At 32.8% G+C, this 14533-nt stretch overlaps 1 protein-coding gene across 2 annotated transcripts in view; it reads right to left on the reverse strand.

Moving 5' to 3' along the window:
• Positions 1 to 8864, reverse strand: part of LOC118186156 (adiponectin receptor protein-like) — a 46311-nt gene extending 37447 nt beyond the window's left edge. For both annotated transcript variants that reach the window (XM_085807440.1, XM_085807439.1), the window contains exon 1: positions 8679 to 8864. The gene's annotated coding sequence lies outside the window, so the exon portion shown is untranslated. The remainder of the gene's footprint in view (positions 1 to 8678) is intronic.
• Between the last annotated feature and the right edge of the window lie 5669 nt (positions 8865 to 14533).

Below are 14533 nucleotides of genomic sequence, written 5' to 3' on the forward strand. Positions count from 1 at the left end.
AAAGATTAACCATTTCAATTTTTAGGCATTGGTTACTCATTCCAGATTTATATCAAATGTTTCTTCTATTACCTATTCTTTATATAAGGTTTTGCATAAATGTTAGAAATTCTGCTGAACTAAGGAATGTGAGAAAGCTTTCATTAAATTCAAGAAAGAAATATCCAGTAACAATACTAGTAGTCTTCAATCTAAAATTCTCTATCATGCTGGCAACAAATTAAATTCAGGTCGAAGTTGCAAGTGTGTTATTACACATTATCAACTTTGTTATCATTCCCGAACTGAGGCTAAAAGAAATTGCTCTCCACTTAATCGAGAAGCCTGAGCAATTACCTCAGACATCTCTCACCGTTTCAATGACTTTTTATGGTTGTCATTTGTTTAATCAGACTTTGTTCAGAATATTCCATTGAAGAGCAAGCCATGGTAAAATGGCAGCTTGACTTCTGTGATATGCCTCATATTTTGCAGGATTTGATAACATCAATTTAGAGAAAGGTTGGAGAATCAGAATTTCATCATTTATCTAGAGCTCCTGTTAGCCAGAATTACTTATTTACAGATATGTTTAAAATTGCTGAAGTCCATCAAATATTTAGAACTGTTTTTGAAATATCAAGTGACACTCTGACTGCAGATGTTGTCATAAAAGAAATAGAAAAAAGATCAGTAGTTGGTGCAGATCAAATGAAAACTTCAATTAAGTTGTATTAACAATGATTATGTTTTAAATATCAGTATTTTGTTTAAGAATAAATAATTACATTTTAATACCCCCTAAAAAAACTTCAACCTGAGATCATGGAAGAATTGCATGCCACACATATTGAATTAAAATTTAGGATATTAACTAGACACTACTGTACACAGAACACCAATAAAAATAGAGAAAACTTCAATAAATCTTTTCAAGACTTTTCTTCAGTGAAATATAATTCTACTATAGCGATCTTTTAAAACTGCATTATAACAACAATTGAAATCAAATTCATACAGATTACACAGGACCCTTTTAATGATTTCATTATTTAGGTAGAAATTAAAGTATTTCAAAAAGGATCTAATTCAGAAACAGAAATACTCACTAAAATTTTTACAACTTGTGACTATCCTCTAGTTATAGTTTTACTGAATTTTGACTAATAAAATATTCAAAAATTTCTACCATGTAAATGGAATGAAACACAAGCAAGACGTATAACCAGTGACGTAGCTAGGGTGGGGCAAGGGGGGACATCTGTCCCCGGGTGCAGCATCCAGGGGGCGCCAAATTGATTCTACAAAATTTTAGAATAAAGTGTTTTCCATTCGTGGCAAACAGAAAAGGGCGCAAAACCTCCAGTTGTCCCCATGTGCTGAAAACCCTAGCTACGCCTCTGCGTATAACCTATACAAGCTACATCTTAGGACCTCCACTTTCTTGGGGGGCCAACCAAAGAAATTTAAATATTGTATAAATATAGTATAAAAGACTTATAATGGGCCCCCCATATCTCAAATAGCTTAGGGCCTTATTAAGTCTAAATCTGGCTATGACAACATCCAGTAATTACACACATTATGTCTTAATTTCACAAGATCAACAAAAAGCAATAACTAATGAAAATCTTTCCGACCATTTAAAAATACAAAGAATTCTTTCAATATGCAGAAGCAAATGGAAAGTCACCAGAAGAAATGCATTTAAATCACAAAATTCATATCAAACTTGACACAATGTGATACAAACTTAATACTATGAAACAAAATCTGAACAAGAGCTCAAATTTCACACTTCATTTTTTGACTAGTGGAAGAAAGAGTGAGATCAAAATTTTCAAAAATAAACTACTTGGAAATTCAAATTAACAACTCAAAAACTTGATCATGTTCATTATATTGTAAAATTAGGTGAAAAATAAACATCATGCAAATCAAACATTTAAAAAGAGAAGTTATATCCAATTAATCTACTTTGAACTTAAGATTTTCCCAGAATGAAATTAAATCCTGGTTATAATCAAGTTATCAACTCGTGCTGCTGAAAGAAATGGGTTAACTACAGATCAAAATATGGGAGAACATGACCAGCAATATATTTCATCACCACCAGTCAATAGAACTATAAGAGTAAGACCTCCACCAGCTTACCATCAAGATGATGTTCTGTCTTAACAGTTTTTAACTTTCATTCAGTTAATCAGTTTTAACACCTAGCTTATTAAACAGGAGAGAATTAATTCTTCCATCTTGAACATCTACATCAATCAGAATCTTTGTTACATAACTTTCTACAAGGTCATATTTGAGTTTGTTAGGTGTTTGAATTGATGCAGTATCAGCTCTTTTTGTTTATGATGTTTATATGTAAATATTAGCTATGATCTACTAAAGCATGTGCGATAAATATAAAATGAACTGCTGTTGAAAGAGTACCGACTATTCATCCATTAAAATAAGTGGGCTCATGCCTTCAAACAGTCACGACACAGAATATACAAAAATGATAACATACCTATATATCAACAATGAAAACATATGGGGATGAAGTATTAAAAACTGCAGAAATAGAATGACATTTGCATCGGATATTAATTTTATAGCTACCATCTAGTGTATTTAAAGCACTTAGGGCTAATCTTTGGAATATGGTAACAGGTAGTTTGGCGACATTTTGGTAAGGCAATAAAGGTTACTAGCCAGCACTTTAGCAATGTACATGGATAAAGTCAAGAGTGTGCGCAATGCCATTTTTGTGACATTCTGGGATTTTTTTTAAGTGAAAATAGGTCGACGTGTACATGGATGATACCGTGTATGTGCAATTCTTAAAAACGCGGCAAGCAGTGGGCGATTCTGTACTTTGTCTCAATTTCGCACCTAATCTTCGTGATGATTAAGCACTTTTGTTCCATAAAAGTTCTATAAGCGTAATTCGGCTAGCAGATTGTTGGAAAAAAAATGGTTGAGTAAAAAAAAAAAAAACCTTTACTTCGTGAAAACAAAATGGCATTCAAACAAAAACTAGCAGGTTGCTGTAGCAGAGTTGGTCGCCAACTTTTCACCAAAAAATCGCCAAGTTACCATAATCCAAAGATTAACCGCACTTAGTTCCAGTGGCATAGCTAGAGTGGGGGCAAGGGGGATCATCTGTCCCTGGGCACTGCATCCAGGGGATGGCAAATTGATGTCACAAAATTTTAGAACGCATGTTTTCCATTCTTGGCACAAAATCTTCACTTGTTCCTGGGCGCTGAAAACCATAGCTATGCTTCTGCTTAATTCATTTACTTTTCAGCAGAGCTCCCCCTTATTCAATGGTATAAGAAGCAAATGTTAAGTACACAAAGTAATTGTTAACTGGAATAATCACATTACATATGTGAAGTATTAAGTAGAGCTGGTTTTCCATCAAATATTATTTGTGGTGACTGCCATTTTCTTTCATGGTGATTGCTATAATGCCTAAAATATTTATTAAATCATGTAGCCTTACACACATTTTGCTTAAAGCACTTTCATCAAACATGATAACTTGATTCTAAAACATTTTAAAGATCCTTCCTCATAAAAGATATTAATTTTGAAGTAATGTCGCTCTTATCCCACAAAAAAGTACAAAATGTCAGTGTTTATAAAACAAACATGTCCCAATTCACCAACTTAATTTTTAATTAAAAAACTGTATATCAAATGAAAAAATATACAGATATGTATATTTAAAAGCAGAGTTGTATTCCATCAAACTGTTACATTCCATGCACTACTCTTCAACATAAATGGCTATCATGCCATTTGGTATTCAATTACTAATATTTAAAAAATTATTTATTTTAGACATTGTTGCATGAGTCATTTCTCAAGCTGCCAGGAATTGAGAGACTTAGTGGTGAAAGCGAAAATACTGCTACAACGTTCAACTTCGGTGGAATGTTTCAGTTTAGGATGTATAAGCAAGCAAAAAGGCAGCTACAGAGTCAACAAATTATTGATCATATAGATTTATGCTAATATACAATTACGTTTCTTCAACACAGATGTGGTTTACTTAATGCTGAACTGAAATGAAGAATCAGGCCTTTCACATATTTTACTACAAGAAAATGCCTATTGCGCATACATGAAGCATATACTAAAAGTACATCCTCTAACATATAAATTAAAAAAAAAAAAAAAAAAAAGGGGGGGGGGACTGTATTACAGGTTTTGCAGTGATCAACGAGATTTTGTTATATACAGTTGGTAAAAAAAATATTGGCAATTGCCTATAATTGATCATATTAGCTAACAAAGGAAATGCTTGACAATTTTAGGTGGACACAACGAACACAAGAGGTAATGAAACTTTTTAATATGCCTTTTACACAAAATATGACAAAAACTTAAATTTGCATGTCAAAAAAGTACTGGCAAGATCAGCAAAATGGAGGAACAAATTTTAATATTTTGTATTCATACCTTTTGCATTTATAGCAGCTTGTAATCTATTTATCATATAGAAAACCAAAGTCTTAAGTGTAATATGGGGAATTTTGCACCATTATTGCGAGAGTATACGCTTAAGTTCATCTTTACATGAAATTTTGGTGAATCTTAACATTATGGTAACTTGGCGAAAATTTGGCAACCATTTCTGCTACAGAAACCTGCTAGTTTTGTTTTGGATGCCATTTTGTTTTCACGAAGTAAAGGCATGTTCTTTTTTTTTTTACTCAACATTTTTTCCAACAATCTGCTAGCCGAATTATGCTTATACTAGAACTTTTATTGAACAAAAATACTTAATCATGGCGAAGATTAGGTGCGAAATTGGGAGAAAGTGCAGAATCGCAAACTGCTTCCCGCGTTTTTAAGAATTGCACATACACGGCATCCATGTACACGTCCACCTAGTTTCACGTAGAAAAACATCCCAGAATTGCACAAAAATGGCATTGCACACACTCTCGACTTTATCTATGTACACATCGACCTATTTTCACTTAAAAGGTCAAAGAAAATTGACAAAAATCCAATTCTTCTTACTCTTGTAAAACGCGCCAAACAAATAAGTGGGCGATTCTGCACTTTAACAGCGAAATTGTTTCTAGGTGCTTATTAGCTAAAATCACGATCGGAATTTTCTGGAAAATGTCACGTGACATGTCTCATGATCTCTCATTTCTCCGAGACAAAATAATCTGTGATTCGAACTGTGTATTTCTCAGATTATTGCTAAAGTCTAGCTAGTAACCTTTATCGCCTTACCAAAATGTCGCCAAACTACCCGTTACCATATTCTAAAGATTGGCCGAAATTTTATGTTTCCTCACTTCTAGGTCCAATTTGTGCCATAAATTTTCAATTTGATCCACTATATTTTTAGGGTCATTGTCTTGTTGAAACATGAATTATGTTCCTAAGTCCAAGTTTTTGGGCACTGAAATTCAAGTTATAGAGCAATATGTCAGTTTACGTACGTGCTGTCATAATAACATCAATGAAGCACAGGTTATCAACTCCATTTGCTGCCACACAGCCCCAAACTATGACGCTCCCTCCAAGTTTCACAGTCGGTGTTAGATTTTGTTTTTCCAGTTCGGTGTTCGACTTTCTGCACACATATTGTCATCCATCACTCCCGAAAATGTTAAACTTCAATTGATCGAAGAAAATAACTGTTCCAAAACTAGTCTGATAAATTAACACGCGATTTTAGAAAATTTAATCTCTTTCTCCTGTTTATTTCTGAAATGAAAGGTTTTCTTTCTAGCTGGGCTTCCATAATAACTCCCTTCAGGTATAACATTCCGTATAGTCTGTACACTGAGAGTTACGTAAAGTATTAGCAGCACCTTTAGCTAAGTAGAGTATATTTATTTTAGGGTTTTTCCTAACCTATTTGATAATGCCCATTTTCCCTTGCAGAAAATATTCGAGGCCGTCTACTTGTAATGTTACTTTCCGCTGATTCCATCTCATTGAAAATTTTTAGAACACTTCTAACAGTAAATCAGCTTTTGTTTACTCCTGTAGCACAATAAGTTAAGCCTTCATTTCTGAGCTGAATAATCATGTTTTTAATATTAACATCCAACTCCTTCGACTTCGAAGCCGTTTTATCACAGTACTAACAAAATAACATTTTAAAAGTTTTGAAGTAGCACTGCAGACTTCATACTAACAGGGTTTCTTACCAGTCTAAACACGTGACCTCAACATAACAAAATTTGCAAAGCAGTTAGAACTTTGACAATACTTTTTTGACATGCAAATTGATGTTTTAGTTGAATATGTTGTGTAAAAGGCAAATTAAAATGAAAATTTCATTAAATTTGTGTGTTCATTACGTCCAGCTAAAATTTTCAAGCATTTCATTTGCTGGCAAATATGATCAATTATAGATAATTGCCAATTTTTTAATCCACTGTAAATTAAAGTTCAGTGTCTCTCTAATATATTAAAAAAAAAAAAAAAGAAAGAAAGAAGACTTACTGGTTTAATTATTAAAAATTAATAAATAAATTAAAGAAGAAATTATTAAATTAATAATAATTAAAGAAGATTACTAGTTTTAATTATTAAAAACTGAATATTTTCATTTATTCCCATATAAAATCATTAAAGTACTACTCTCAAATATGTTCATGTCTACTATTCATACTGAGAGGAAAAAATTCAACGATAAAGCAGAATGGAATTGTTTTTTTTTATTTAACTAAAAAATTCCGAAGTAAAAAAAAATTAGAGATTTATATATTTCTTCATTATAGTACATAAATACTTTTATTCAAATAAACGTTTTGGAGCACAAATTCAAAGGTTCTGGGAAAGGGGAATCTCTTTTAAACAGGATTTAACATAAAAAGAATAGATGGCAAAAATTTATTATTCAAATAAACAAACTTTTTTGAACACAAATTCCAAGGTTCTGGGAGAGGGGAATCCTTTTAAACAGAATTTAACATAAAAAGAATAGAAGGCAAAAATATATTTCAAGTTCAAAGAAACTGGAATATGCTAAATACCCAGTGCTAAAATGCTGTGCTAAATGTGAAATAAAATAGCTTAAGAACTTTGTTCTTCAAAATTTCTCTTCAAACGTAATAAGTTAAATAGTAAAAATTATGCTACAGTCAGTTATTTATTATGATAATGCATTTGGTAAAAGTTTACAATAGGGTGCCCCTTGTTTTTTTTTCCCCGATTCTTTTTTGGCACCAAGATCGGCGCCAGAAGGCACAATTTCAAGAGGGCCGCTACACAAAACCAAAATAAGAAGTCTAAGAACTGCACAATCTCTTGTGTCCATGTACACATCGATCTATTTTCACTTAAAAAAACATCGGAGAATTGCACAAACTAGGTATGGCACACTGCCTTAACTTTGTCCATGTACACATCAATCTATTCTCATTTTAAAAAAATCAAGAAGCTAAAACAAAGTTAAAACTATCATGGTAACCAGAAATAAGGTTTCGCCAACAAAATTTGTCGCTAATCAAAGGGGTACACAATTCTACACTAGAGCTGTGCATTTCAAAGCTACTTGCCTTAAACAGAATCAGTCTATTTTGTAACCAGAAATCAAACTCTTTATGAACTAGAAAAGTTACCTATTTTATTGGTACCTACCATTTGATAGGAAAAAGCTTTTATTTTATCTTACAGCAGTAAGACTATTTTCCTTTGTGTAATTACACATATATATATATATGAATCATTTAATATTTCTTACACAAAATTGTTTGAAGGGAGATTAAGAAATAATTTATGTATTTCACACTAACACATTTAAAAGGAATCAAATATCCACAACTCAGATGAGTTTTTATAGTTACATTTAGATCAGCAAAATCTATATCCATTATGTAAAATAAAATAATATGGGCAAATTACTTCAGTTCCCCCCCCCCAACTCTTTCCTTCTGTTCGCAAGACAGATTTGGTATCTTGGTTGACAACACAATCTGCTTTTTACCATTAATACCACAAGGGCTTCAGAAATGTTCAGCTTGCACTGAAGTCATCCAATGACTGAAACCAAAAGATAAATTCTCAGTCTATAACAAAGGTTAACAGATAGAGCTGAACGCAGACTATAAAAAACCATATAAATTTTGAAAGCATCCTAAGGAATAAAATAAGAGATTTGATATTCTTCTTTCTGTGCCAGTAACTATATAAAAATATTTTTTAATCAATAGATTAGATTTGCCCCTATTTAGTATTAACACAAAATCATTATAACCTAAGGTGAAATTCAATATCACAGCTGTATCTAACCACAACACCTGACGACAAGTAGTAACAAAATGAATGCATGATCAGGGTAAAATCCTAGTATAGGCGCTATTTTTGACAAATAAACTGAAAAAATAAAATACTGCATCCTTAGAAAAAATGATTCAATAATATATATGAAGACAACTCTGTACTAATATACAGTTTCTTAAATCATGTTTTACTTGAGTTTAAAAGTTCTGACAACTACAAATGACTTTCAAAAACAAAGAACATTTATGTAAAAAAGGAATTACGATTCTTAAGGAGAAAACTCAGTATACAGTATTTAATTCAAGTTAATACATATAAAAATCAAGCAAATAATAGCCCATATACATATTTATTACAATAAGCAAATGCGATACGAAACATAAGTAACTGACTTTTGGGTAACTATTTAAAATACACACATAGCTAAATACATTATTTACCTTTTAAAGCAGCTGCGAAACCAACCTCTTCTAATAGAGAAATACAACAAAAATAGATTTAAAAAAAAGAGGAAAAAACTGTTTTTAGAGTACTAAGCTAAGAGCAGAAACAAAAAATTTTAGAAAAAGTAACGAAGACCAACAAATACAACAAACACTAGAACAGCTGACGATGAACTGACCCTACATTTCCAGGAGACAGAAACATTATTACGAACGCAGTGGCGCTGCTCGTCATCTAATCAGTAGCTAAATGAAAACATAAAGTGGCTTGATTCTAGCAAAACTACTACCCGTTAGGAAGAGAGAGAGGGGGGGGAAAGGGCCTCATTTAAACATTTAAAAACAAAGATTTTGCGATGGAATAAAGATAAACAAAGATATGTGGTATAACTAGATTATTATACATTTAAACAGCTTTATTTAATTTTTTAAAAGTTATAAACACATTTTGAAATTTTGTTGCATGCTGAGTGCTTTCAGGTATATGTATTTATATATATTAAACTGCTATCAAAATATTAAAAAATGATCAATAAAAATAGTCTAAAGAAATTTTGAGGAATACTGTAAAATACTAGAATTACTCTGAAGTATTTTGAGAAACAGTCAGTTGGTGCGAGTGAAACTTACTAATTCTTAGGAGCGTTTTCAGAGTAGTTCCCTCTAGCATCAATGCCCTTTTGTAGGCGAATTTACAAAACATTAAATACTTCAAACCATCAATTTCTTGCAATTGATAAAAATGTACTTTTATAGCATGAACAGTCTCATCTTCGGAATGAAAACGACAGTAACGTAAATTTTGTTTCAGAACAAAATGTAGCCAAAAAACCACACATAACAAGATCAGGAGAATAGTGGGATGATCTAAAACTTTAATGTATTATTTTTTTTTTCAGGAAATTCAATTGTTAGTTTTACTGAAGGAGAAGTTGCATTACCATGATGAAGTATGAATCCCATTTTAAAGAATTTCCAGGAGAAATTTTGCAGTGAACTAATTAGTTGTTGCTGTCTTCTGTACCTCTAACTTGATGGCTTTGACTGAAGACTGCTGATATTTTCAAAGACTCTTAGTTTATGTTTTTGACGTGATAGAACGTCGAAAAACGGAACTTATGTTTCATCCTCAGTTATGATTTAGAAATAATGGCGGTACCCACCCTCACCAAATAATTTTTTGGGTTTCCTTACTGATTCTGACTTGCTCCCATTTTAGTTATGGAGTCACAACCACATTCCTTCGAATACATGCTGACGTACTTCTAGATGCACCAGCATCCGATTCATATTTCCTTCTTCAATCTATCTTCTCCAGATCCTTCGTACACTGAGCGCATGTAAGTGTGTTCCAGCTGCAATACGAAGGAAGCACAAACCAGTCGTTCGTAGGTCTAAAATGGAAACACTTGGGGAAGAGTCTGATTGCCGAAACTGACTTTGGCGCTGTCTGCCTAGAGCCTCTTCAACTACGCGTGTGTTCTGAAACAAAAAACAGCTAGGAAAATTGGTTTCCCACGGCGATAGTGGGAACAAACTCCTGACTCATTTGCCATTTCCTTTCTCTTTATCTCGCAGGCCTATTACGTGAGAAATTAGCATTTCAGATCATTTAAACAAATCGTTTAGCTGCGTATACCTTGACTTTGCATAATTATACAAATAATTCTTCATAGCGGGACATTTCCTCTGCCAGGTAGTGTACAAAGCGTTTCAGACAAAATTCATAAAAGACTAGATTTGAAAAATCACACTTTTATCATACTTTTTAACCTTTTACACACTGTTTTTCATTGAACTGTATACTTATTGCCATTTACACAGAGCTTCTGGATATTTCCATAGAACTCAGTTATCCTCAATTCAAAGAGTCTTCAGTTTTGCTCTTTAAGATGTATGGAAGAGAAGCATGCCGATTTGAATTTCTGAACAATTTTAATTGAAAGTGCTACTTGTATTCTTATAAGGTTTAGCTTAACTTATCTTACCGTATGGGACTTGAGAGGATTTATCTTTTTCTCCGGTACGTGCGCTTTTAGTGTAGGTGGTTACTATATCTAGCTAGCTACTATAAAACTCGTGCTTCTAATCCCGACAAGAACATAGCTGATTTTTTTTTTTTTTTTTTTTTTGTGATCTGAAGAGCCTAGTAATCTCCACAGTGGTTCCAGAATTAAAATGCAGAAGAAGATGACTCATTATTATTTGGAGTTAGCAGACTAGTCTTGTGCCTCTGCCTGGTTACCCTTTTAACGGAGAAATAATACAAAGGATTTTTATGGCATCTTCCTAAACGTGCCAGCCCAGGCGTGCTTTTTTGGGTAAGTGGTTAGCACGTCTAGTTGTCAATTGGAAGATTCATAGCTTATAGTCCCGGTGAAGGCACATTTGAGTTTCCACGTTCGTTGCATTGAAAAACCTAACAGTCTCTACAGCCTAGCTGTACTATGCTCAAACAAATTCTCGCCGCAGCAGACTAACTAAATATAAATACTGAACATACAGAACAGACACAAAATCTCATCGAAATACTTATTAGTCACCACTGGTAAACTGCAAATGAAGCTCAAAATTCATAAAAGCTGTCTGTCTACTTTTGGAGTTATTTATTTAGTAAGAATTTAATTAAGATTACTCCTACCAAACCTCAGCTCCAGTTAGCTTTTCTGTATTTAACGTTAGCCTTTAACAGACAAGCAAATACATATAATAATAATAATAATAATAATAATAATAATAATAATAATAATAATCATGCATTAACTCCTAATCCTTTTATTAGCGACCCAAACCTCATATCCCAGACCAGTAGTTCCCAAACTTGCTATGCTCATAGACCCCCTTCTTACAGCAAAACCTTGACAATGGAACCCTTAGTGAAATAAGAACATAACTGCATAGTAGAAAAATTTACAAATTTAACTTTGATGTCTTGAATGGTAAATGGTGACGTAAAAATAAAATGTAAATAAAGCATTTTAAATTAAATAGTATTTGTTGTAAAACTAAATGAATTAAGTAGTATTTATTGAAATTATAAATCTTGTTTTAAAAAACAAAAGTATTTCGATAGCCCATAATGCAAAATATAAAGTTGGTATCTCTTTTTTTTTTCAATCAGAATACGTGGTATCTTTCCTCAAACAGTGGTTTCAGTTCCTCATTTGCTGGATAATTCAATAAATGTCTTTAATAGTATGGCTTCATCTGAGCTTGCGAATCTACTTAAAAAAATGTCCAACACTCAATTAGGGATAGTAAGGTGAAGTATTTTTTTCCTATCTTTGGCTGAGGTTAGAATAAAGAGCCGTTAAGTTTTGACAATAATGCAGCAAATCTTTATTTCGGTTTTGCAGTTTTCTAAGATTTGGAAAAAGAGCATTCTCCTTTCCTCAAACTTTGCTTATATAGAAAATGTTTTGCTACAAACGCTGATATTATACTTTTAGATTTGGTTAAATTTAATTGGTCATCTAATAGCTCTTAAAGCTATATAGATCACTCAATATTATAGCTTCGAACTAGTTTCGTTAAACTTGTCATATCAGTCAGTCAATCAAGCTATGTCATATTTTGAATTAATTAAACTAAGTCGCAAATCATTATCTTTACTTTCCAAAAATTCAGAAACTGAATCAAAGAGAGTATAAATCGATCCAAACATGGACTTTTAAGTAACCAATAAACTTCCATGTTAAGTAATAGACGAATATACTCTTCGCCATTTTCCGAACAAAGTTAATCAAGCAATCTCTCATTTTAGGCAATTTTTTGGATTTTATTAACTGCACTAATTATATCATCTAGTGAACCATGCAAGTATTCACTAAGAATTTTGGCGACTAAATGTTATCTATAAATGACACAATGCTGTAATAGTATACTCGGTATAAAAGTTTGCCAGAAAGCCTCGTCGTCGTCCTGTTCTGCACCTACCCTGATTGGCCACCTCGCTTCTTCCTGATTCGTCAGCTCCAGATCTTCGGCTCTGCTTCAGCATCCTGCTTTGCTTTCTTGTAACAACATTTTTACCCAACAGATGGCAGCACTTTTGATGCCTGTTTGTACCTGTGAGTTTCGCTGTTTTACTCAGCTTTTTCAGAAGCAAAGAGCTTCAGTTTTCTTTCTATGAAATGTACCTCATTGCTGAAATAACATTTACTGGCTTTTTCATATGGCAGGCTCTGTGGGAACTCTTTCAGGAATATAGAAAAAGCACAGCTAGAAATTTTCCGCTGCATGCCAGAATAATAACAATAGTATTAAAGTATCGTCGTCATCCTATCACTGCTAGAGCACCGTCACTAGCAGTGGAGAGGATATTACTTAACAGTGTAGCTGTTACATCGAAAAATCTTTTTGATTCACTAAATACTGTTTTTTCAGTCGGAACGTATCAGTTTCCAAACATCTGGCAAATAAAAATTCTTGGAAAATTTTTTCTTCTTTTACAAATCTCACTTAAGCTAAAAGAAAAGTTTCGCTTCCTTGCAAATGCTGTATAGAGAATTCATATGTTTCTAAGTAATCATTTAAAAATAGTGTATTCACATACACTGTTTTTAAGTACGCACATAAGGATTGAGGAAATGGCCAGTGCATGGCCACATTTCCATGCACTGGCCATTTCCTCAATCTTCTTTGTACTGCAATATTACTCAATTCAATTCTTATAATATTGAAACCTTATTTATGCAGCAGGGTGAGTATTATCTCACTTACAGTTGGTAGAGTAAGTTCTTCGCCAGTTGTGAATGGCCTTCCGGACTTTGTAATAGGTAAAGAAATGTGATAAGAAGCATGCAGTCCATCGTCATCTCTCACAGATGTTGTCGCTAAGAGTTGTAATAAGAGAATAAAGCCATATTTTAAATATTCAGGGTTATATTGTCTGCATTTTTTATTCGTAGTGTTATCTGTAAAAAGAAAAAGGACACAAATTTAAGATATAAGTATTATAATACATACATTACCCACAATCTAATGAGATCATAGAACTATGAAAGAAAGCATAGCTTCATTATCTAATAACGTCTTTGAATGGTCTGATAGATTGACATTTTTTAAACTGTATTACAATAATTCAAAGCACATAGTAACTGGTTTCACTCCTGCTCAGTTATTTTTTGGGCGAGAACTCAATACACCTTCAGACTTAAATAATGAACCGCATGCAGTAGACAATCCTTCACAATACTTGTTGCGTCAAAAGGAACACATTAAAGCCACTAGAGAATTAGTGAAACAAATGAAGAAAAGTATTTTCAAATTCAAGATAAAGTTGTGAAAGGCAGAGAAAGTCCTAAATTTAACATTGGAGACGAAGTATTTGTAAAGGCTTTACAACCACCTCATGCTTTACAGCCAAAATCCTGGTCACGGCACCAAATGCTATAATACATGGTGTGTTGCGGTGTTAGATGTAAAAATGAAATAGAATTAAGTGTAATGAATTAGAATTACTTGAACACCAAAAATAGTCACTTGGCGTATTTGGAATAAAATGATTAGCAAATGTAAATCAAATGAATTGCTTACTTAATAAATTGCGTTGTGTAGCAATAACCCACAAATACTTACTAACGTGCAGATCAAAATACGTGATCTAGAAGGAAATATGAAATCAAAGTACTTATCCCAAAGTATGACAACTGTATGTTACGAAATCAATCATATTTTATTCTTCATCTTTGATATTGAAATAAGCACTAGTATAAATAAAATTATCAACCAGACAGACGAATAAATTTGAACATCAAGCACGAGTGATGCGCATCACCAGAATTAACGTTGCACTCAGAATAAAAATCAATCTTTCTCGATCCGCTCGAAACAAAGTTTTGGTGTAAAAG

This window comes from Stegodyphus dumicola, chromosome X1 (assembly GCF_044657685.1).
Source record: "Stegodyphus dumicola isolate Sdum_Otavi_A_Nest chromosome X1, ASM4465768v1".
Lineage (NCBI taxonomy): Eukaryota > Metazoa > Arthropoda > Arachnida > Araneae > Eresidae > Stegodyphus > Stegodyphus dumicola.